This window comes from Globicephala melas, chromosome 11 (genome assembly GCF_963455315.2).
Source record: "Globicephala melas chromosome 11, mGloMel1.2, whole genome shotgun sequence".
Lineage (NCBI taxonomy): Eukaryota > Metazoa > Chordata > Mammalia > Artiodactyla > Delphinidae > Globicephala > Globicephala melas.
This window is the reverse complement of record NC_083324.2, coordinates 84384523-84410455: the sequence shown is the minus strand read 5'-3', so window position 1 is coordinate 84410455 and position 25933 is coordinate 84384523. Positions and strand designations below refer to the sequence as shown.

At 38.1% G+C, this 25933-nt stretch overlaps 1 long non-coding RNA gene across 2 annotated transcripts in view; it reads right to left on the bottom strand.

Moving 5' to 3' along the window:
- Nucleotides 1-7411: 7411 nt before the first annotated feature.
- The window catches only part of LOC132598076 (uncharacterized), a 208405-nt gene continuing 189883 nt past the window's right edge, over nucleotides 7412-25933 (bottom strand). For both annotated transcript variants that reach the window (XR_009565730.1, XR_009565729.1), the window contains 3 exons: nucleotides 10979-11087; nucleotides 10280-10417; nucleotides 7412-8376 (listed from right to left, as the gene is read on the bottom strand). This is a non-coding gene — a long non-coding RNA (uncharacterized lncRNA). The remainder of the gene's footprint in view (nucleotides 8377-10279; nucleotides 10418-10978; nucleotides 11088-25933) is intronic.

Below are 25933 nucleotides of genomic sequence, written 5' to 3'. Positions count from 1 at the left end.
ATAATTACATTCACTAGAGAACATGTATGACAAATTTAGGTCAGATTAATTTCAGGAGAAGCATTCTCTCAGATAAGGAGCTAATGGATGGGGGATACGGTTGACTAGAAAATATAGTCAACTGCCTGGCTTTGTATAAAATTAAGCAGGGTTTCTCTTGTGAAGGGCTCATCCTTTGAGTTGATTTTTGTCATCCTTTGGGTTTCACAGGAGTCCTGTATTCCAGCATTTCTTTTACTACCCATAAGGCAGAAGAGCTCTGTGTGCCCATAACAAACCGACATTGTCTTTATTTGTAGCAAATTATGATTGAGATTAAAATGCAATTAATTTCTTTTCTGGCTCTCTCTTTACTGTGCTGTAAGGTTACCTAAAAGAAGGAGTTGAATCACTGTAAAAATAAAATTAGATAATGTATGCAACATTTTTGAGAATAATAATGTAAAAATAGTAATAGTAATAATCATAAAGATAACATTTATTGAACACCTGGTATGAACCACGCACTGGGATTACATATATGATCTCACAAATCATCACAACCTATCACAGAGGTGCATTTATTACCCCAGTTTAAAAATGAAGAAACTGAGGCTTGGAGATTTGCCCTAGGTCATAAGCTAGCTAGTAGTGGAGCTAGGAGTTAACCTAGGGAGTCAGACATTAAACATAAGCTCTTTGGCTTTCCTTATAACCTAAGGGTTCACAGTGGAATCCATACTGGACCACAATTTTCTTATTCTCAGGGTTTTCCCATTGTTATAAGTTAGTTCCATAAAGTTCTCTTGGAAACAGAGAAAATGGAAACTGTCTATCCCTTTCTAGGCTTAATTTGATATATTATTTACCTCTAACACTGGGGTTTTCACTAAGAATGAAAAATAGGCAACTTTCTGACACTACTATACATGTTTTCAGCCCAGTGCCACGGTTTCCTATTTGCTGTAAGTTTTGCCAACTGAGCCTCTAAGTGTCCAGTGCAATCACTCCAAAGAAACCTCACTTTGTTCTGCTTCCTTGATGCAATAAGCATGCAGCTGTAAACTACCCATCAGGAATGTAGAGAAGAACCCAAGGATCATGGCAAGTGTGTGTGTGCTGGACGTGCATGTGCCTGATGATGTTAAAATGCTGCCACCTCCTGTTTAGCCCAAGTGTTGCTGATGCAACTCTTTCCCACAGCTTCCCTGAGTCCTCTAAGCTGATTTATACTGATCCCGAATTGCACTTCTGCAATATATAACATGACAAGTTAAACGAAAAGCCTGCCAAAAAGTCTTGATAGGCTCAGCTTTCGTGCTGCAGCACTTGAAAAGACCATTACGACTGCCATCCCACTAAAGTGTGCTCAGTATTTTTGACAGTGAATTATCTAAGCAGCAGTTTATCTCCACATTCATGGGGTAGGGGTGTGGGGCTTGCCCTTTAAAGATTCTAAAGAGGGAAGATAAAGGGGGTGCGGGTAGGGATATTTTCCATCTCTCAAGTGGTAGTGGGTTACTCCAAGGTTTTCCAGATGTTGCAAGGGCTTTAGGTTTATACTCAGGTGCATTTTCTGCTGAAACACTCATGAGAAATGAAACACGGCATGGACAGGATCCTAGATTTGTAAACGAGGGAATAGCGCCAGCATCTGAATTTGTCTCCAAACTGAGAGGTTGTATGAAAGAGATACTGTGCGCCTGACCCCAGTAAGCTGAGCCTGGAGCAGCTGGCTTATCAAGGACAATCTCCTCTTGCTTTATCGGCATTAAGCTATTGTTTACCCCAGGACAAGAACCCTGTAGCAATCACGGACACCATACAGTGATTCCTTCCATCTGGAGCTCTGCCAGCCTGAAATCCCATCCCTAACTTCTCTCGACAAAGTGAGGGCGGGACTTCGTTTTATCTCAGTCACTCAGTCCAGCAAAATTAGCTTTGCCCAGGATCATTTTAATAACTAGCACATGACCACCTCCATCCATGTGTATACACTTAGGTCTGGGTGATTTGGGTCTCTTTATATCATCCAAATACCAGAATTGTTTAGTAAAGCTGGAAAGTCAGGAATGGAAAATAGTTTTAGAACTATTTTCTACAGGCCAGAACTGTCTAGTTAAGTGCTTACTGACCAAATTTTTATTGACTAAGAACCCCGTGCTTAATGGTTACACTCAAATCTTCTCTTCAGTCTGAAATTATCTATCTATTGATGTATCTATCTTTCTTTCTAGTTTTATGCCTCTTGTCACAAGACAAAAAACAAACATATATATTATTTCTTTCTGAAGACTTATAGAAAAAAAATCACTTTTTCCTTCTAAAATAAATATTTTTTTTATGTTCTTACTTCTTTTACCTCACTTATGCATCATTTTTCTAGAAATGCTTTTCTATATGTTAGGGGTCTTATATATACTAGATGCTTAACATTAGTTGGAGACAATCTTACTGATCGTTGACCTTGCAAGTCCCTAAACTAATTAATAACTTACTTGCAAATATTTTCCAATATAAATGCAGTAAAACAGATTTTCATATTTTTGAAGGGAGAATTCTGTGCTCAAGAAAAATGAACGTCAGTGCAAGGGTGCTATGTAATCTTACAGTGAACATGCATACAGATAGTAGTAATCTCCCACCAGCCTCGGTTGAAATGACATCAGCAGAGAAATTCCTTGAGGGTAGAGCCCCGGTACTTTTCAAGGTTTAATGCCCAAGAGTCAGGCACCTATACTGGACAAGGACTTAGGAAAACTCAGATGGACCTGAGGTGACAACAATTCAGGCGAATACAATTTCCCTGCCCACTTTTATATCTGGACTCCCATACCTTTTAGAAAAATGTTCATCATCTTCAGTTTCTTCAAGTTGAGTTAATACAAGCACTACTTCCTGGTGCTCTGATTTTATTGAAATATTGTTTAACAACAATCTGTCTTCTCTTGATAGTTAAGCTTTAATCATTTCCACTCAATTTTACTGACTAGCCCAGAAAGAAAATCACACAGCAACTGTGCCCGAAATCATACAGCCTGTAGCTCTAGTACCTTCTTAGCGATCTTGCACAGCATCTAAATTATCTGACTGAAAGGGAGCTAGGAAGACAGGCAGATCCAAAGGCAGGAAGGAAGGAACTCATAGAAAATCAGATTAAGAGAAACAACGTGTTTCAAAGCTAGATTGGGCAGGGGAAATCTTGATCCAATACCCTCATTATGGATGAAGAAACTGAAGTACAGAGAATGACTCAACCATGATGACAGAGCTAGTTTAGCTTCAAATATACCTAGAACCAAGAGACTAGCTGACCTTCTTATCTTTTTCTCCGACATCAATTCTCAGATTAGTGCCAACTGAAAATTCAGAGATATTATCTGATATGAATATTTTATAGAGTAAGAATCAACGTGCTTGCAAACAGACGCCTTCAAAACAGAGCGGTAAGGAGCTCATTTCAGAAAGGTAACAGTAAAGTTTACAAGCCTAAAAGGGGACATTCAAAGAGCTTAATTCTCATTGGTTAGGGTCAGCGGATTATGGCCGTGGCTGATTGGCTACAATGTGCTGAGTCACTACGAGAAGAAACGAAAGCTCGAGCTCCTGCCATTTAAGTGGATACTTTCGGGGAAACGTCCTTACGCAGTTTTGCTGAGCTGGATGTCGGCTGATTCCTCAGAGGAAGGTGGGTCCCAGCCTCTATTCTGATTTTTACTTCGTTTGTGTGCACAAAAGTCATCTAGGGAATATGGTGACAAGGCAGACATGGGCTCGAGCCGAGAGTCCCAGAGGCACTAGGCCCCAGTGTTGCATTAGAAGGAGCGAGAGAACCGTCACACCCCAGGTGCTGGGTGAGTCCCTGGGACGGGTTACCAAGTGAGAGTCCTTGGCTTCACTCAGGAAAGAATTCAAGAGCACCCAACGGTGAAAGCGAGTTTATTTAGAGGGATACACACCCCGTAGGACGGAGGCGGTTCAGCGCCACGCCACCCCCGGCTGCGGGGGGTGGTTAGCTTTTGTGGGCCGGGTAATTTCATATGAACTATGTAGGGGAAGGGGTGGGGATTTCCAGGAATTAAGCCAACGCACACTTTTTGGCCTTTTATAGTCCGCCTTGGAACTTTCATGGCTTTGGTGGGTGTGTCATTTAGCTAAGGTATTACAATGAGTGTATAATAAGGCTCAAGGTCTACTGGAAGTCAAATTTTCTGACATCTTGGGCCTAACTGGTTCTAACCCATTTTTGTTGTATGCTTAATGGCTGTGTCATTCTTTTTTTTTTTTTTTTTCGGTACGCGGGCCTCTCACTGTTGTGGCCTCTCCCGCTGCGGAGCGCAGGCTCAGCGGCCATGGCTCACGGGCCCAGCCGCTCCGCGGCATGTGGTGGGATCTTCCCGGACCGGGGCACGAACCCGCTTCCCTTGCATCGGCAGGCGGACTCTCAACCACTGCGCCACCAGGGAAGCCCTGTGTCATTCTTTTAAAGGTTGTGACCTGCCCCCTTCCCTCCTGTCTCACCATGAAGTCAAACAATCTGTGTTTTTAATGGATTTTCTAGGTGATCATGACACAAGTAGTCTGAGCATGCGGCTTTAAGAAAAGCTGCATTACATCATGCAGTAGTTTCTCATTTATTACTAGAGAAAAACGTGTGGAATCAAAACTGAGAAAGTATTCAGGTGTGTAACCAACAGGTCACCAAGGTCAAACCAACTCATTTGAGTTAACCTGTTTCCTGCTTCTGCATACTTAGAGGATTTGCGCCGATTTCTGGGTAAAGAATTGTGGGGAACAGAGAAATGTTTAAATGTCATCTATGCTTAATTGACCTCCATATTCTCCCACAGCCCCTTACCAGTAGGAGAAGATATGGCCAAAGGCTTCCTTTCTTTCATTGGTCTCTCAAACCTTAAAAGCTTCAAGTAGAATAACAAATATTTTCTTCCTACAAAGGGCTCTCATTTATAAATTGATCTAAGCAATTTTGTGAATATCCTTAACAGAAACAAATTCGGGGTTTCTCTTACCAGGGTCAAAAAAGAGTGCAGATGTGGAAATTTAGATAAATTGGATTAAATAACAGAATGGACTAGATGGAGTCAAGATTTGAGATTTTGTGATTCTGGAAGCCCCGTGACTCTTTTGCTGTATTAGTATCTCTCCCATAAAGTACCAGGGAAGGATGAACAAATTCATGAAGACCATTCTGATCTTCAGCCACTGGCGGGCCTTCTCCCACTAGAATGAACTCCCAAACATCAGGCAATAAGCAACAGAAGAGCAGCTACCTGCTTCTCTGTCCCTTTCTCCCAGCCCCATTGAGCTGCAGGCAGCAGAGGAAAAGAAGAAAAGTAAAATTGATACGTTTCTTTTGCTTTCTGCCTAAGACAGGGAGCTCTGGCCAGCGTGTCCATTAAAAGTGGGAGAAAAGGTAGACTCGTCCTCTTTGATTAGGACCGTCACCATCACACAGTGGTTGCAATTAGTCCATGCCAGGCTTATTCAGGCCTTGGATTCTTTTCAGAAGTGAAAAAGGGAACACTCAAGGTCTATTGAATTGGAGCGTGGCATCTGCCGCAGACCGAGGGGAGAGGTCGGGGGTCAGTGCTTGATTTTGATAAAGCGTGCCAGATTAATTGTCTTCGGTAATCCTGTTTGTCATGCTAGATATGCAGGGGCGTCTTTGTGGCACAGGCTGACATATGGGCCAGCCTGCTGCTTGCCTATTCAGCCCCCCCAGCACATGCTCTCCACAGTTGGACTGGTTCCCAGGGCCTTGTTTGCCAGGGGAGTGGGGCCTCTTGCTCCCATTCAGCCAGCCCCCATCTCCACAAACGGGCTTCCTAATCTTCAAGCCTGCCTGGGCTATTGAAAGAGCCTGCATTATTCAAAAAGGCCTAAAGAGAGAAAGGGAAAGAGAAGGGGGGCTGCTGAGGAGAGAAAGAAGGGGATTGTGGGGGAGGGAGAAATCCAAGCACCAGAGATGGGAGTGAAAGACTCTCCAGACTGGGGAGGGGACGGGGGGAGGGCAGAGAAATATAATTACAAAAAATAGCAACCGTGTACTTCAGGCAGAGCCCTTCAGGAGGCTGATTATAGCTCCTCTCCAAATCTGAATCTATCACCAAATTATACCCTGCCTCTTTTGTAAAATAAATGTTAATAGGAGGTAATTTGGGCCCTGCTGATTGTTAAGCTCAATGGAGATAGAAAATTTTTTTTCTGCCTGTGTGTGTGTGTGTGTGTGTGTGTGTGTTTATTGTACTATCTGGAGGGCTTTTTTGTCTTCCAACCAAAATGTGTATTCAGCCACAAAAGATGAAACAAACGTTCAGTGGCCTGACACAAGTGCCAGAAAATGGAGAAGAGTTTGAATTTTATGATAAAGGGTGAATGTACTGATTGGCAATTGGCCCTTAATCTACTACAGGGTGCAGTGGGTGTGCCCTGGAGAGAATGTCCCCTGGATTTTAGAAGAGAGAGGAGCGGGGAGGAAGGAGGGCCGCTAAGCCCTGCCTGGTGCGCGGCGGAGGTTCTTGCTCTAAATAGCTTTGCCTTTCTTTGGTTTAAAAGCAGGATTTTTTTTTTTCATTTACATAATCATTATTTTGAGTTGCTGACAATTCCTCTGGGGGCTTTTACATGGAAAAGCACAAAAAATGGAGATAATCCTGTGGCAGAGCTTTGGAAAGTGTTCCTGTGACGTGTATTTACGAACAGATCCAGAAATGGAGCAGTTCGAAACAATGAATAATAATCTTCTGATCAGACAAAGTGTGGAGATAGTAAAATATAAATCCTTGATGGTAATCTCCCTGAAGCAGTCCTTCCTGTATCTTCACTGTTCTGTTCTTCTCATCCACAGGATAGAGATGGGGGACGATTCAGTCAGTAGTGTGTCTGACCAGAGACTGCTTAGACTCCAGTTATGATTTCTTACTTAAATACTCTGAATACTATTTTTTGGGGGGGTGGGGGGGAGATGATAATTTGACAATGTCATCTATCATTGATTTCAAGAGGAACAGAATAGATTTTCAAATTTTAAAAAATTGAACTAAGAAGAAATCATTTAACCCTTCCTTTATTGTAGATATTCAGAGAAAAAGATTTTGTCCCCCCCCTCCCCAAATAGTTGACTGCAGTACTTACTGCTTTTCTGGGATATGTATTTCAACATTTATTTGTTCTGCTTCCTGTAATAAAGCTGGCATTGGACTGAGCAACACAGGGCTGGGTGTGTAGTGGAAACAGAAACAAAGTAACAAAGTTTCTGTTTTCATAGAGCTTATGGTGTATGAGGGTTTTTGGTTGTTTGGCCAGTGCATAGAACAGCGCCAGGAACATCCCATGAACTCATTAAATTTTATTTATTCAAAAAAATGACTGAGTAAACAAGTAGCAAAATTTTTGACATTTCCAAGGTGGAATGCTTGCTCTAACTTATACATGATGCTATAAAGAAGGAGAAAGAAAAGAAGGGGAAGAGGAGGAGAAAAAGAAAAAAGAAATAACACTTTTTGAGCACATAGTTTATGCTGGGTATATACCAAGTGCTTTGTAAACGTTAGCCCTTGTAATCTTTAACAGAACCTATGGGTGGGAAGAGCTGGTAGCTAGTGCACGTGGATGCCTCCATACTAGTTATATAATTGAATTCACCTGATAACCCTGTAAAATGAGTTACAGCTGATGCCCAAGCATCATCACTGAGAACCTCTGGGGTGAAGCCCAGGAATCAGTATTAAAAAAAAAAGTTCCCAGGTGATTCTAATGAGAATCCAGAAATGAGAATCACTGATTTTAAGTCATATTTTTCAAACTTTGTTGTGCATGCCAATCTCCTGGGGGTCTGGCTAAAATGAGGTTTCCCAGTAGGTTGGTTTGCGGTGAGCGCCTGAATCCTAGAGCTCTAACAAGCCCTCAGGTGATGCTAGTAGTACTGCTGGTCTCTGAACTTCTTTTAAGGAAGCCAGGCTTTCAAGATGGAGCAGCTTGCACAATGGCTGACCTGGATTTCACACCTTGGTTTTTCCAGCGGTGATCCTCTGCCTCTTACAGAATGAAATCCAGCCTGTACGGAAGCATGGTGTGATGGGAAGAACGTGCATCTGTGAGTCTGGTGATCCGGAGCTTATTTATAGTTCTTTCACTGCCCTTGACTTTGGGTCTTGCCTCCTAGGGTCTCAGTTTTCTTCTCTGTAATTTGTAGGGTTTGGACTTGATTATAGTTGCTGTCCTTGGATTCTCAAAGTGTCACCTATTTAAATGTCATCCATGAGATCAGACAATCAGACATTTCCTGTAGGGAAAATTCCACTTTAGGAAGAGATAAGAACTTGTTTCTTTTCTTTTTTCCTCTTAGTGAATATGTGGGTTTTCATTATCTGCTTGCTGGGATGAAAAAGGTACAGAAGTATTGGTATTACTGAGAAGGGTCCTTTGTTCAGCAGCGTCCCCAGAGCCACCCCATGTGATGTCCTTTAACTTCCCCATTTTGTTTACCACTCCTTGGGCATTTTTCCAGTAAAGAAAATCAATTAAAATGGAAATCTGTGAAGAGATATTAATTATTTACGTCTTAGCAGGATCTGGTGCTTTCGGAATGCCCTGAGGCTATCTGGATGGGAGCTGGAGAAACAGGGACAGATACAGGTGATATACAAATGGGGGCATTATTAGCCAGGCGTAGGAGACCTGCGCCGGGATGGCTGAAACACAGATATAAAACAGATTCAGAAAGGGATAAATACCATATCTTGCTTTCTTTTTGGCTGGATTTCAGGGCAGATCTGTCTCAGGGTCTTCCAGCCTTTGCAGAGACTGGCACTGGGACCATTCCCCTGAAGACAATGGAAAATGACCAGCATTTAACTGGCCTGTCCCTCCTTCACCTTGGCACCGCCTGAGCCAAACCCTTTAAACCTGCGTGATTAGGCTCGGTGGGAGCCAGTTCCCTTTCTCTGTTCATGAGGCCAACAGGGGCAAATACTGCTCATCTCCTCTCATGCTCTATAAGCAATTATAACACAAAAGCAGGCCTCTGATTCCTAAGGTAAGCTTATAGAGAACCTGTGTCTCCTATACCTGGGCTGTAGGAATGAGGTAGAAACTAGGCTTTGGTATTTCAAGAGAAGCATGACATTCAGGAAGGTCCAAATACATAAGGAAGCAACACTGTTCTCATGTTTTTCTTCTTTACCTTTATTCAACATATTTGTGTCTTAATTTTTTTTTAACATAAATTAGTCAAAAAAGGCTTCTTTGTGGATTTTCAAGTCAGTGTGAAAAGTGAGCCCCAGAAGATGCCTAAGAAACAAGTTATGAACAGGAACAGCCCCCCATCCTAGCCCTGCCCTGTCAAACAGACCGTGACTAGCTTTCACATCTCTTCTTTACTTCTACTCCAGAACAAGCTATAGCCTTGCTCAGTGCTTTTGCCGAATTTTACAAGGTCAAAAATTATGCCATGGGGGAAAACAGTTTGAGGGAAGCAGGAGGAAGGAAAGCATTATTCCTTTCAGGGCTGCCTTTAATGTTGACGTTTAAGGAGTCTTGACGCTTAGAGTGAAAACTTTACTCATCTTCTCAGCTATCCCAAGTGGGCTAAGGACTCTTCTGCTGGTTTTAATGCTTTTTACTAATTCAGTAATACTCAGACTCCTAATGGCCACTCACCCTGCAGGTTGTCAACAAGAACAAGTTAGGATGTCAGAGGACTGTGTGATTCAGTCAGGTTACTTATATAAGATCTATTTCACATCCTGAGATAATACTGATAAATAATCATCACCTCTACCAAAACAATAGCACAAATAGAGGCGTTGCCCGTTTTTTCCATGGGCTTATTTAAAACCAGGTTAAGGAAAGAAGTGCTTCTTCCCTCTGTGCTGTGTATCTCTCTCTAGGGGAAGGGTAATTAATCATCCTAACTCTTCTAAAATCTGGTTGTTAGCCTGCCCACTAACAGTTTTCCAGTGTGCTTTAACAGTGATCTAGCATCTTGGAAGTGAAAGGATTCTGGAAAGATAAAAAGTGATGGTTTGCCTTATCTGCTGCTGGACTTATTTTATCAGCTCTGGTGATTCAGGTATTCTTGAGATATTTAATTCTGGTGTCAACTCTTTTCCTCCTGTCTGTTTTTATTCATCATCCTACTTTTTCCAAGAACCCTCAGCCATTTACTACTACTACTACTAAAATAATAATAATAATAATAAGGAGAAGAAGGAGAGAAGAAGAAGTAATATTAAGAGCAGTTACCACCTGCTCAGTTTTTATCTCACTTTATACTTACCCTCGAATTCACAGGTAGGTACCACTATTTCCTCCACTCATGGTGGAAGACATTGAGCCTTAGAAAATGTAGGTAACTTGCCCAGTGTTCCACAGGTTACCAGACTAGAAGTCTGTCCTTGACTATGATGCAGCAGGGCTACAAAGAATCAAATAAGCAAGCACTTAGAAGGCACCTGCAACATTTAATGCAATGTGTTAGATATAAAATAGAACAGAATAGAATAAAAATAAAATAAAATAAAATCCTGCCCTCAAAATTCTCCCAGAGATACTAGGCACCTACCAAAACCTAGTGTCTCTTCTCATAGATGTGAAAAACTAGATAGTTGCTGCCCTCAAAATGCTAGACTCAAGATAGAGATATGACAGAAAAACAAAGCCTCAAATAACTTTATAAAAATTAATAAAACATTGAAGAGGCAATAAAGATATCCCCTAAATCACAAAGCAGTTCTGATGAAATGCCAGTGAATGACATATCATATCTAATTTACGTGCTATCAATTAAGGGAAATAATTTAGGATCTGAGAGCAGAGATAACAAGAGCAATGGAGCCTCCATTCTGTTGAGTTGAAAGGTTCACATTACTCTGGCTATTTTTTCATATAAATATTTAAATATGTGGTATCTTCTTTGAATTGATCTGGGTGTATAGCTCTCCCTAAAACACTAAGAGCTAAGCCACTGAATGAATACCTTGATAACTGAATTTCCCAGGATGCAGGCTTCTTGTTCTGAGTAGTAACTGATTGGCCAGCTTGTTTGTAGAAGCCTCATGTTTTAGAATTGATTGTGAACGTTAACACTAGAGATAATGAAAAAGTAGTATTAATGCAAAAACTGGTTCATAATTATTGCATTGCAAGGCAAAATTCCAAGGATTTTACAAGTTTTAATCTATGTTAAATGTCGCAAGAACACGAGGTACAGAATTCTGGCAGAGCTACTAGATATTCACCAGAGCCTGATTTCTTGTTTTCTGACTACATTTTGTACTCTATCTTGTAGTTACTTATGGCTTTGTGGCTGACCTTAGACCAATGTAATGTGAACAGCTGTGAAATGTTCTGTTTCCAGTCTAGAACCATGTACACCTTACATGCACAGTCCTCCATGCTCTTTTCTATTTCTGGCTGGCCGAAATGGTGATGCTCCCTCCCCTTTCCTCAACATACACATGTGCACGTGCACACATGCAAATGCACAGGGTGGCATCTTTGGGCTCTACATACTAAAGAAGATAACACCACAAAATAAAAGGAGCCCATTTGCAGGAGAGCCATCCAGCTGGGGATATTCATTAGACCGTACAGGGAACAAGATACACTGTTTTAATTGGTTAAGCCACTGACAGTTGAGATTTACTCATCAGGGCACCAAGCCTACCATAAAATATGCATTACTGTTTCTCCCATTTTTACTGAGGCTCAGCGAGGTTACGTAACTTGCCTAGGACCTTTTAAAGAACCAAGATTTTAAGCCAGGAGATCTGATTCCAGAGCCCAAACATTTATCTACTATGCTAAGCTGGAATTTAACTCATTCCTTTCTTCTTAGATGTGCCATTAGTTACACTTCTGGTTAAAGCTAAGTTAATAATGATACTGTGCAGAATAGTCACTACTATATTCTTTAGTGTAAGCAAGCTCTTTGAGCCAAGTAAAACTTTAAGCAGCAGCTAGTAGTTTAAGAAAAATGTGAATTTTCCTTTGTTTCTGTAGAGCCTGTGCTTATTGTTTCTGCTGGTTTTAAGTTTGGTAGCATATTCAGTCATACCAACTAAAGGTTGGAACTTGGGGTACACAAAGGTAGATGCAAAGTTAGTGCTCCCCATGAAGTATCAGCTCTGCTGTTGCATGGCTGTGTGCATTTTGTGAGAAATGAACCAACCAACCAAAGAAGAAAACAACAAAAAAGTTTCATTGCAGCATTTATCCTTGTTCTGATCTTTAGTATTCTTGAAGGGAATACTAACCAATAAAACTAAAACGTTGGAGTAGGTTTTTAAATCGCTATAATAAAATTAATGTAGATGGGATTGCAAGTCAAGAGTGGATGACCAGAGAGTACTTGGGTTGAGATATTAAGCTAGATTTATAATTCCAAACTTCTTGGTCTTGGCTGGGGAAGATTGTCAAACTCTCTGCAAACATAAGGCCATTCCTTCATACCTCTCTCTCATCTGGGCTATTTCTCAATCTCTGCTGGGTTTTTTTTTCCCCAAAATCATGTTTCCCTGCCACATAATACAAGTCCCTGGATGGCTGGGGAACTGCTTTTATGCATATTTTCATGCCTTGTATTGTCTATTGTGTTTCCTCAGAATAAGCTGTTTCAATAAACATCCCCTAAATCAATGAATATCTTAATGGTCTCTAATGTGAAATGGGATTTAATTTAACGCTTGAGTCCCTCACCAGATATAGCACAGATAGTTATAATATCTCAGGAATCTACTTTGGTAAGCTAAATATTAGCCATTCCTTCCCAGATAGCTGACTCTATGCCTAGGTGTTCATTTTAAGTCCATAAAGCACACTGATTATTCACAGTGTGGAAATGAAAATAAATTTTTAACCATTAGGATTTCAGATTAGCACAGAGTAAAAGGAAAAGTTGGTGGACCATGTCTGAAAGTAAAAATTAATGCAAAAAGATACACAAAATTTGAGGGCATGCAAAAACGGGTACAATCTGAGTAACTGCTGGAGACCAGTTAATTTTGCTGTGCCAATCAATTTCCTGAATTGATTATGCATTTTAGTTTTCTATGTCATCATTGGGGGAAGCTGGGTGATGGGCACGAGGGGCTTCTCTGTGAAATTTTTGCAACTCCTGTGAGTCTATAATCATTTCAAAATAAAAAAGTTTTAAAAAGCAGCATAGGGCTTCCCTGGTGGCGCAGTGGTTGAGAGTCCGCCTGCCGATGCAGGGGACACGGGTTCGTGCCCCGGTCCGGGAGGATCCCACATGCCGCGGAGCGGCTGGGCCCGTGAGCCATGGCCACTGAGCCTGCGCGTCCGGAGCCTGTGCTCTGCAACGGGAGAGGGCACAACAGTGAGAGGCCCGCGTACCGCAAAAAAAAAAGAAAGGGGCAGCATAAAACAATTTAGTGATAGAAGAGGATTATCAGAAAATACGTCTACCCTTTTGAGAAGTTTTTTCATTGAGAACTAATATTAAAGTACCTTGTATTTCTGGCTAGTTTAGTCTAATCTAACCCTTCTGTTAATATAGAGTGCCACAGATTATGAGAAGATATATTTTGGTAATAAATACTTTTTGTTTTTGGCTGCTGAGTATGGTATCTATATAGGAATAATTCACACGTTCACATTTTATGCAAATTATGTTAATCTTATAGTCTTCAAACTCATTTGATACTGCTTTTATTGTACTGATGGCAGCGTTTACTGCTTTGTTTTAAATATGCCCTCACTGATTATGGCACTGGAGATTTCTGCCATCTCAATAGTAATGATATAATTTTATGTTTGTAATACATAAAATTGAAACATACATTCATTGAAACTATATCATACAAAGAGGCTAAATTGATCAAATAAAATCCACCTCATAAACACACAATACAAACATACATACACACAAATATAATATTCCATGAATTTAGATGCATTCAATTAGAAAAAGCAACTTCTATTTATTTCTAGAATTCTCAAATAAGCTATTTCTTCATATTGCTTATAATTTATTTTTCTTAGACTTATCCTTGATATATTCACTTAAAAAAAACTTTGGTGACATTCTCAGGACAATGTGAAATAGAATGTCCTTCTATAACTAGATTTGAAAGATGGAAGAGACTTTATAAATAATAAAATCCAACTGGCTTATTTTAAAGAATAAGAAACAGGGTCAGCCATGCCATGTGGCTTTGTGGCACAGTCTGGATTAGAAAACAGTCTTCTAATTTTCAGAATAGTGTACATTTCAGTGTCTGACCTTACCTCGTGAGAGAGAATGTGGAAAATTCAAAATCTTAGGGATTGAAAGTTCCACTTAGGTAATTTCGTCACATTATTACCAGATATGTAAGTGGCCTGGGGTTGACATCTAAGATATTTATTAATACTTGTGCGTATTATGTCCCTCCTCTTCCCTTATTCCGATTAATCAGGCTACAAAAAAAAAAGAAAGAAAAATACCTAGGAATTGCTTAGTCTGGGAATGTAGGGAGAGGAAGAAAGGGGCTTGAGAAATATGTCAGGGTTCTTTTTCCTCCAGTGTCATTGTGCCATCTTGACATGAAGAATGGCTGCCAGAAAGAATCTGTTTCATTGTCAGTCTGGAAAACTGCATTAGGCATGTGTTGGCATTCTGTGATTGGTGAGATACCCTACTGTTTTTATGCTTCAAAATTATTTGCCATGTTGTTTAATTACCTAATTAGTCTTTTTTTTTTCCCTGTCTTGATGCCATTTCCTGAACTGCAGTCATTTTGGAAAAGCAGAATTATAGCCTTTTTTAGTCTCTACGGATTTTCCCTATTCACTTATCTTTGTTTTGTGAGAGCTATACTGAGTTACTGGTACGGAGAGAGAAAGATGGATATATGGATTGGGAAAGAGAAATATACTGATTGGAACTTAGAAGGCTTCTTTTGCCCACTCCCTTCACTCATTCCACCAACACTGATGGTCTCATCAGGCTTCATCTTCCCTCTTGGTATGTTTTCCCTGTTCTTGTCTCCACTGATGTCTATTATCATCTTATATAACCAATATGGAGAAGTTAAGGAGATGATTGATCTTTGAGAGTATCAGAAAAAAATGTGAGGAACTCTGAAATGGATCAAAATGATTACTGGGTATCTTCAGCAGAAAACTATGTGTTGAGGGGTTTGCACTTTTCACTGTGTTTGAACTGTTTTCCACCTCTCTAAGCTGCAGATAACTCTTAGCAATGCAAATAATTACTTTCCATTTGCAAATGAATTCTGTCCAGAGCAGGGACAATTGATTTCCCTCCTCCTTACAGAAAAACCTTTGTATCTATTTGTAAGTTCATTTCAGCATTCCTGTTAGATCTTTATAATTGTGGTCCATTGGATTCTTTTTCAAACTGATTGTAACATTTGACTGGTCCTCTCATCAGTTACATCCAAAACAAGACATTAGGTTTACTATAGCCCTTTAAGTACATTCTTCTAAAAGTAGAGATTGTTGTTACACAAAATGAAGTAGTCTGTCTATTCGAAGTTATACGCTCAATTGTGATTCATTACAACTTCATCATCACCACTGTAATTACCAGTCGGGTATTTGGCAGATTGGGAAAATGAGACAGGGGAAGACAGAGACAGAGACAGAGAGGCAGATACACACTCATACACCCCACACACCTGCCACACACACACGCAGAGTTCGTTTCAAGTTCACCTTACAGGCTTCTTGGCAGAGTCAATGCAAATGTAGGACTTCTTCTTTAATTTTATAGATTTAGGAACATTATTTTGCCAATATATCATAGGATTTTGGAAAGAAATTCATATGAACTAATCACATTTAATTCCAGACGGGATCATATAAACCAGAATTTTAAAATTTTATCCTGGGAACTAAATGTGATGGAATAATAATTTCTGGTTATTTGAAGAGCCCAAAATGTGCATAAATTTTGAGTATTTTTAAGAGACTATCTGGATGAAGCTAACATTATTTGTCAAGTTAGTGTCTTCAACTGTGTTTCAATCTAAATAAGCAAACATATCACTGAGGCTAAAATCTCTGAACAGCATCTCGGGACAGTTTTGGAAGGATACTGAGAAATTCTGTGTACACAATCCTCTTTTTCTATCCTCCTTATCAGACACTGTTTTCCTCTATCATAAAAATGTGCTCATTATGTATAATTTCCTTTATATTGTTTTTTATTAGCTACATTTTATGTTGACATGATCCATTCAAGGAGGCACCCTTGGCCCATCCCACAATTTAGGAAGCATTTTAGTTTTATCTACAACATACTTTCAAAACACCTATTATCTAATTTTTGTTTTGATAGCATTTTCTTCAGTAGTTAATCTAATTTTATACGATTTTTTTTTTGGACTGACTTTTGTTTTAGGGTAATCTTATCTGTTCTTTTCCTTATATAGAGGAGTTATATTTTACTTGAGCAATTTGCACTTGCTAGCATCAGTCAGAAATAAATATTATTTTTAATAAACTAAAAAAGGGGCGGGGGGGTTAGTGGTTACTTTCTCTTCTAGACATTAAACCCCAGACCAGGATTTCACAAAGATGATTTCCAAGTCAAAACCAAAGTGTAGATCTATGGAGCACATAATAAAGGTGGGCCTAGGGCCTCTGGCCTTTTCAAAGGTGAATTCATGTCACAGTCTCCCAAGTGACAAGTGGAATCATTGAATGATCTTTCATTTGTCCCTGGATCTATAAAAGCTCTAGAATATGTCAAGTAAATGAAATCTCGAGCAAGGATAAGAAGCTAGAAGCAACAACTTAGAGGCTATGTCCATTTTTGTTGGGAAACACCTAATTTAATGCAAAGGGAATTTTTTGGTGTTTTCTGGTGGAGGATCACTTTGTTGAAGGACACTGGTGTCACGTAGAGGAATATGTGTCCACTGCTGATGTATTACTGTTTCTACAAGATGCACACTGCTCATCACCTAGCAGAAAGCAACATAAAAATTTATTGCATGAATGTGAAATTTGGCTACATGATTATACACATAAGGTCTTAAATCATTCGGGAATATCACAAATATGTAAGGAGTACATGCGCATATGCTATAAACCACACACAGTACATGATGATGATTTTTACCATAAATAGTCAATAGTCTTTTAAAGAAATTATATTTCTACTCACATACACAATGGTATTTAACATGTGTAGTGAAAACAGACCACTTCTGTTTTATCAGATATTTATCCTTTCTGGTGTCCACCATTTATTCCTGAAGGGCTAGGGTCCCACCTGTATTTATTTTCCTCCAGCCCAAAGAGATGCTTTTGTCATAAATCGTCATATAGGTCTGTTGGACATCATTTTCTTAGCTTTGGCTGCTTAAGAAAGCATTTATTTCACTGTCATTAAAGAAGAATTTTTTTTTTTTTTTTTTTTTTTTTGCGGTACGGGGGCCTCTCACTGTTGTGGCCTCTCCCGTTGCGGAGCACAGGCTCCGGACGCGCAGGCTCAGCGGCCATGGCTCACGGGCCCAGCGGCTCCGGGATCTTCCCGGACCGGGGCACGAACCCGTGTCCCCGGCATCGGCAGGCGGACTCTCAACCACTGTGCCACCAGGGAAGCCGAGAACAATATTTTTGATCAATATAAATCTCTAAGATTTTTTTTTTTCCACTTTCAGTACTTTAAAAATGTTAATCAGTTGTCTTTCTGACCTCCATTTTTTCCTGGAGTGGTCAGCAAGCATTCATATTGTTGTTTCTCTGTCTTGCATCTTTTACTTTGGCTGCTTTTAAGATTTTTTTTTTTTATATTTGGTTTTCAGCAATTTGATCTGATTCTTTTATCTCCTATGGTGTTTACTGAACTTCTTGATATATGGCTTAATATTTGGAATGTTCTCAGTCATTATCTCTTTAACTATTTCTGTCCCCTTCTTCTTGCTGTTTCCTTCTGGGACTCCAACTGTGCATATGAAAAACTGATATTTTTCCAGAACTTGGTTACTCTTCTTCTCCTTCTTCTTCTTCATCTTCATATTCTTAAATCTTTTTCTCTTTTTGTTTCAGGCTGGGTATTTCCTTTTGATCTTTCTTCATGTTTCCCTATCCTTTGCCATGTACAGTCTTCTCTTAAACTAATAAACTGAATTTTTTATTTCTCATAATTTACTTTTCATTTCTTTGGATTCTTTTTCATAGTTTCCATGTCTTTGCTAATTATCATCCCTTTATACTATTGTTCATTTTCCACTTTAACAGTCAGTTTAAAAGTCTGATAGTTCTAAGAGCTATGCCTTTCCTTATGCTCTTTCCATTGACAATTTCTTTTCTTGTGTATCTTTTGATTTTTTATTTCTTTCTTATTTGTTTTTGATTTTAATTATTTGCTGAATGTTTTTATAAAGATATGGTAAATAATATCTATCTCCAGAAAGAACACACCACTTCTCTGTCAGTTTGCTAGAGTAGACACTGAGTCAATATACTTGGTTGTTGAGGTCTGGGCTTTATTAAAATGCCAGTTTAATTTGGTTCAACACTGGATTCAAATGTTTTAAGAGTAGGCTTGGCTTAGGGTTTAGGCCTCACTGAAATTATGGAGAGCTGCCTGTGTTGTTCCAAAGATGAGTCCTTTTCTTCCTCAACTATGGGGTATCCCTTCCTGCTTTGCAACCTGCTACCACCATTTTGGACAACTGAAGAGTTTTCTTTGCTCTCTAGCTCCACCTGCTGTGTTAAGAGTAGTCTCCTTTGGCTTTTCTGAGACATCCTTGGCTTTTTGAGTTCAGCTGTGGTCACCCTATAATCTGTGAAGCTGGTATTGCCAGGGAGTGTGTATGTCTCAGCAACCTCCTTAGCTGAAAGTTCTAAGTACCTCGAAGGCTTTCTTTCAGCCTTCTTTCCCTGATCCTCTTTATGATCTACTGATTCCAGCACTGGGAGTGTCTAGGACTCATCTGGGTTCGAATTTACCATGTCAGCTCACACATGACCACACAGATTGATGTGTCATATACCCTTTTCTTCTTAATCCCATCTATGGCACATTCTTTAGTGAACATTTTCTCTATGTTTCTTCTAGGAGTTTTGTAGTTTCAGATCTTACACTTAAGTCTTTAATCCATTTCAAGTTAATTTTTGTGAGTGGTATAAGATAGGGGTCCAATTTCATTTTTCTTCATGTGGTTATTCAGTTTTCTAACACCGTTTATTGAAGAGACTATCCTTTCCCTATTGAGTATTCTTGGTTCCTCTGTCAAATATTAGTTGACTGTATACGTGGGGATTTATTTCTGGGCTCTCAGTTCTGTTCCATTGGTCTATATGTCTTTTATGTCAGTACCATACTGTTTTGATTGCTAGAGCTTTGTAATCAAAAAGTATAATGTTTCCAGCTTTTTGCTTCTTTCTCGAAATTGCTTTAACTATTTGGGGTTTTTTGTGATTTCACACAAATTTTAAGATTTTCTTTTCTATTTTTGTTAAAAATGCCACTAGAATTTTGATAGGGATGGTATAGGATCTATCCTTTATCTACTTGGTTAAATGTATTCTTGAGATCCTTTACCAACTTGGTTAAATGTATTCTTGAGAACTTTGTTGTTTTTGATGCTAATGTGAATGGCCTGTTTTCTTTATTTCCTTTTCAGATATTTTGTTATTCAAATAGAGAAACACAGCTGATTTCTATATGTTGATTTTTCTATCCTGCAATTTTACTGAATTACTTTACTAGTTTTAAGAGTTTTTGGTTGAGTCTTTAGGATTTTCTATGTATAAGGTCATTATGCTAAGTGAAAGTCAGACAAAGAAAGTGAAATATTACATGATAGCACTTATATGTGGAATCTAAAAAAGCCAAACTTGTAGAAGCAGGGAGTTAGAATGGTGGTTACCAGGGGCTGGGAGATGGGGGAAATGGGGAGATGTGTGTCAGAGTACAAACTTCCAGTTAGAAGATGAATAAGTTCTAAAGATCTAATGCACAGCATTGCCATTATAGATAGCAAATCTACATTATATGCTTGAAAGTAGATAAGATGTTGAAAGTTGCTTAAATATTCTCACCACCAAAAAGAAATGGTTATTATTTGGGGGGCCAACACAAAAACTTGACCTATCAGAGACAGACCTCACGAGCAGATACATCTAGTCATAGCCCATAGCTGTAGTTTGCCAATGACCTGCTGAGCTGCCATGGCTTTTTACTTGGGTGTCTCAAAAAGAGGACACTTAAGGTCAGTATGAGTATCACCAATGGGTTCTGATTTAAGACTTCATGCATATTATTTCATGAACCTCATGTATATTTAGCACATCATCAATATTTACTTTGTCTTTCCATCTCTTTCTTTTTTCACTCACACATATTTTACTTTATACTTGTCTGACATAAGCAAAGGTATATCATTTAAGGGAAAATTTAAATATCTAGTATTTTAAAACATAATCCCAATTAATTTTAGCATATTATCATTTTCTGTTGTCAGAAACAAATTAATGATTGGTAAATTTATTGATATTTATCATGAGCCTACTTAATGTCTGACACTATACTGGGTATGTAAAATGCAGCTGTGAACCAGAATGTTTTTTAACCGATAAACAGTGCTAATACTTACACAAATGTTCCCCAGTTACATAGATGATCCACTTAATTGAACTGATAACCTTAAACTTTCTAAATATCACAGTCTGCTCTTAAAGGGATATTAGACATGGTATTGTTCCTCAAGGAGCTTATAAAATAGCATGTTTATTCTTTCATTCATCTATCCTGAAGAATATAATCAGGCACTGCATGTATTATGCTTTTTAAAAAAGCCTTATTTGACTTCTGGATGGATTTTTAGGCTAGGCAATATTGGAGGGGTAGGGATCTGGTATATTCATACAGAGGGGTCAATTCTTAGATTTTTTAAACATGCAAAATCTTAGCACAGCATGGATAATACACATATAGGAATTTATGATTGATAGTCACATTTTATGTAGACAGTCACCTTCTAACTAACAAATTCTTTCTTTTTAATTGTGTGTACAAATTTGGGGAAGGAGAAAGTGGTGCCTAAGAAGTAAATCAATTTACCTTCCAAAAAGGAAAAAAAAAAAAGGCAAACAAAAAAAGGAAAGGAAAGAAAGAAAAAAATACATATCTGAGTTAACACATTATAGCCAGTGGGAATGCATGAAATACTAGAAATGGCCATACCCCAAGATAGAAAACACCTATTAACTCACTGATATGTAATATTCGACTCACTGCCACATGGAGAAATTTGGATAAATTCTTAGTCACTATTTCCAGGCTGCAATGTTGACTCTCCTGCTTCTGGTTTTATGTGCTATCATTCTTTTTGCATTAACATATTCATAGCAAGCCACAATTTTCCATTTATAGATTATTTCCATGAAGTTCAATGGCTATAAGTCTCCTAATATATATTGTGGTGTCTTAATCTTTTCAAATAAGTGGTTTCAAACCACAGCACTCTTCTTTCAGCTATGTAGTTATCTTTGATAACCTTCATCAATACATCATTATTTGATGAAAACAGACCAATCAAATGCTGTCTGTTTTTCACTGTCCAGTCTTTGGACCTCATGGTTTTGTGAGCTTTCAAAAGCTACCCTGCTCCTTCTGGCTTCCCTGAAATGCCAGGTGATTAAGGAAATCTGCTTTGCTTCAATATAGCATAATCAAGATTATATTGTGTGGTGGTGTAGACTCTCTTTCTGCTGCTACATTTATAAAGCCATTGTATTAGAAGTCTATTCTGTGTCTTACTCTTGTTTAAAATAACCTTAAACAGTACTGATACTTACACAGATATTCTACAGTTACATAAATGTTCTACTAAACTGAATTGATACCTTAAATTTTGCTAAATTTCACAATCTGCTCTTAAAGGGGCAAAAGCGATAAGTAAGTAAGTAGTGAGCAGCTGTTTGGTTTGCATGATGGTTGTACATGTTGATAGGTATAAAAGAAAGCCAGCCATTGACAAATTAGACACACTCAGAACATATTATTTCACCCCCAGTGATAACTGTACACTTTTCCTAATAGTTTCTGGGTCAGTAGGCTTGCAGTCCAAAAGAGTATGGAACATAAAGTAATTTAGAAGCTAATTAAACATAAGAATGTTTTTTAGGAATTTCTGCCTTCTCTGAGATAAAATATATATATATACACACACACACACACACACACACACACACATATGTATAAAGAATGCAGCATTGAATATTTATGCTCACTTTTCATAATTACTGTGAAATCATACACAGTCCTACAGTGATCCCAAAGTGAGACAGAGATATGGGACACAAGGTCTCTGTATATGTAAATCCTGTTTTAAGCCAGGGGTACTGGGATTGCTTATATATGCCAATAAATCTCCACATATAAGCAGAGGAAGCTCTTCACTGTTATAAAATGTAAATCCTCTCTTAAAAAAAACAACTGACTTGAAGTGCTTTTGTATCTGTGGATCATGCTGTCAGGATTTTAGTGTTCTAATAACCTAATTCTAATGAGTTCTTATGATTTATTCAATAAGCATGAAAGGTCTTTTATATGATAGTTACCTTGATGGCTAATACAGTAGGATAAGTATTCCAGTTAGTTATATAGTTCTGCATAGAGATATTATTTAGCTCTCATCTTTGAGTAATCAAAAAAATGTTTTAATTGCAATTCTGTATTAAATCAGTTGTCAAAATTATTTTTATTTCTTAGTTTGGAAATCTCTGTTTAAAATTTGCCAGAAAAATCTGTAAAGTATAATCTCTCTTCAGTTAGATAAAAGTCATTTTAACTATAAAGCATGGTCACGCAGATCAAGTTAACAGTTATGGATTCCATTTCTTTCCAAGGAATTAAGTTAATACCTTTAAATCTACCTAAAAACCTGCCACCAGATTTATAATTAGAACATTACTTACATAGAGAGCTGTTTCTAGTATCACATTTTGTTTTATATTCCATAATTAGACAACCAGTCCCTTATTGACAGGTAGGTAGGTGATTTCTAACCTTTGCCATTTCAAACTGTATAACAATGTCCAAGTATTTAAATTTTTCTATCATTTCTTCCTTGATGAAATAGTTGAATTTTATGGTACGTAAGTTGTATCTTAATAAAGTTGTTAAGAAAGAAGACAATAAACAAACAAAAAGAGTTAAGGTTGTTAATAGTCTTGTTTCCCATGTCTTTATCAAGCTTGTCAGCAAGACCTATGGATAACTGACAGAATATTTTTTAACTTATCCCTATAATTCTATACATTTTTTGGTTTATATATTTGGTTTTATCTTGACTTTTTCTTTTCCTGGTGTTTAATGAACTAGCAAAAGTTAAAAATAAGCTTTAGATCCCCTCCTGTTTTGGAAAGGTCCTAGGAGAGCATTAAGTAGATGAAAGCTGAGATTTCATCCAATTGGCTGGACTGAAAAATCCTAACTGTTCTACAGTATATCCCAGGGATGAGAGTCAGCTGGAAAGTCACAAATGTGGGCCAGAAAATAATGGCAGCAAACAAATAAGGAGAAAAGGAAACTCTCCACACATAAGCCCTAGGGAGATTGAGAGAAGAATGAAATGTCTACGGGGGTCTTTGATGGGAATCAGCACCACTTGCCCCTTGAATCTAATCTGATCCCAGATGGGGAGTTTTACTTATACTTGCTTCCAAGTCGCTAAGAGGAGACACTACAAGTTTCAGTGATTTTTTAAAAAAATTACATTGTGTGCTGGATTCTTATCAAAGAACATGTTAAAATATATTGGAATCCAAGAGGTGATGACTCTTGTATTAGTGTCAATTTTCACTGTATTTGCAAAAGGCATACAGTAAATTTTGCTACATTTTAATAAAGTACTTAAGAAAAGTCACTGAATTTTGGGTAAAAACAAGTGAATTCTACCGTTGTGTCTGCCAAGAAACACCACTGTAGGCATATTTGGGTATAGTAAAATAAGGTATTTAGTTTGATCAGGGTCTCAAACTAGGGACCAAATCAAATCCACCCACAGAGATGTTTAATTTGGGCAGCATAGGGTTCGTGGAGGAGATATGGGGGTATATGTATACGTATAGCTGATTCACTTTGTTATAAAGCAGAAACTAACACACCATTATAAAGTAATTATACTCCAATAAAGATGTTTTTTAAAAAAAGAATATATTTAAGCTATTATAAATTTAAATAAGAAATAACATTGAAAAAAAAAATTAAGTTCAATTTGCCCTTTGACAGACCTGACATTCCAGCTGACTGTGGGCACTACTGCTTCCAAAGTGCTTCATAGCTTCTGCCACTTCTGGCCCCTGGTGATATGTGGATTTCCTACCTCCAATTTGTGTGCGGGATCTGTTCAAAAGGATAGTGATAAGAGCACCGAACTCCATGAAACACATAACCAGTACAATTAATGGGGTAGATGAGATTGTTAGCTCTAATTCTTCTTTCCCAGTACGTGTCTTCTGCCCAGAAATGTCTTGATGACCTCCCTTTGTGAGTAGGCTTTGATTTTAGGCATATGACATGCCCTCCCGAATAGAATGACACAGACTTGATGGTTTGCTAATGCTCAGCCTAGACCTCAAGAAGTCTTGAGTGTTTTTCTTGCTTTCTTGTACCTCAGTTATTACCATGATAACAACATGACTGGGCTGATCACCAGTCTTAGGAGGAGGTAGCATACAAATTAATATGTTATGATTGTGTATTTAAAAAACATTCACATGTTCAAATTCACTAGAAGTCAAACATTGCAGGTTAAATCCCTGAAAGATCACATGTATATCAAATTGGAAATTTAAAAAATGCTGCATGCCCAGTGTGCTTAGGTTTTGGAGATGGGAGTGAAGATAATTGTGCTAATACATGTTTTTGCAGGAGTGTAGATTACCTCCACCTTTCTGCAAAACAACTTGGAATACAGTATCATAAGCAGTAAAAAAAATAATAATAATTAGAACTTTTTACCTAACAATTCTACGTGGAAGAATTTTTTCCTAAAATAGGATTGTACAGACCCCAAGTACACAAATCTTCATCACAGCTTTGTTTGTAGCAGCAAAACATTAGAAACAACGGTAAATAATTGAATTTAAATGACAACATAAAAGCATAATTTAATTCTATAAAGCTGTTAGGAATATTATTATAGAAGTACATGTATTGACTCAGAAAGAAGTAGAGAAAGAAGTATTTTAATTACAAGGAAAAGAAAGTTAAAAAACAATATCCAGAGTACTATCTCACTTTTGTGCAAAAATATTCAAATACATTTTATATAAAAGAAGTCTATACTGCAAAATGTGAAACAGGTGATACCAATTTTCTGATTTATGCTTATCTGTATGTTCTAGTTTTTTTGTCACTATGGGTTGTTTGTGTAATTAAAAAGTAAATAACAAATGCATCCCTCCCCGCCCCCCCGTTAAAGTAGTTGATTCAATATTTTAGAGAATCTAAAGTACAGATCAAGCCTCCTGTTGACCTGTAAATTAAATCTTGAATTCCATTTCTACAGTTTTTCCTGTTTTCAGAATCTCTCTTCCTTTGTGGCTGTCTCTGTTCTTGATCCTGCTCTATTTTATGTTTGACTGGAACTGTCTTGGGTTACCTGGGTCTTGGTTTTCCCTACTGCCATCACAGCTGAAATAAAAAGGTGAAAAAGGCAATGTGGATTTTTAAAATTCACCATTATAATCACAGAAAAAGTTTTCACTTATCATGTTCTTTTTCTAAATACTCATATTTCAACTTTTCCTAAATTATCCATGTTATCCTTACAATAATTTCATCATCTACAAAGGAGAGCCTTAGAATGATCATAAATTTAGCAGTAAACTTTTGGCAGTTTTAATCATTGAATACTTTTCACACTTCTTATTGACTGTTGTTAACATTATGAGGTGAAAGGAAGCAATCCGACTCCACTAATGACCTTGAAAATAAGGA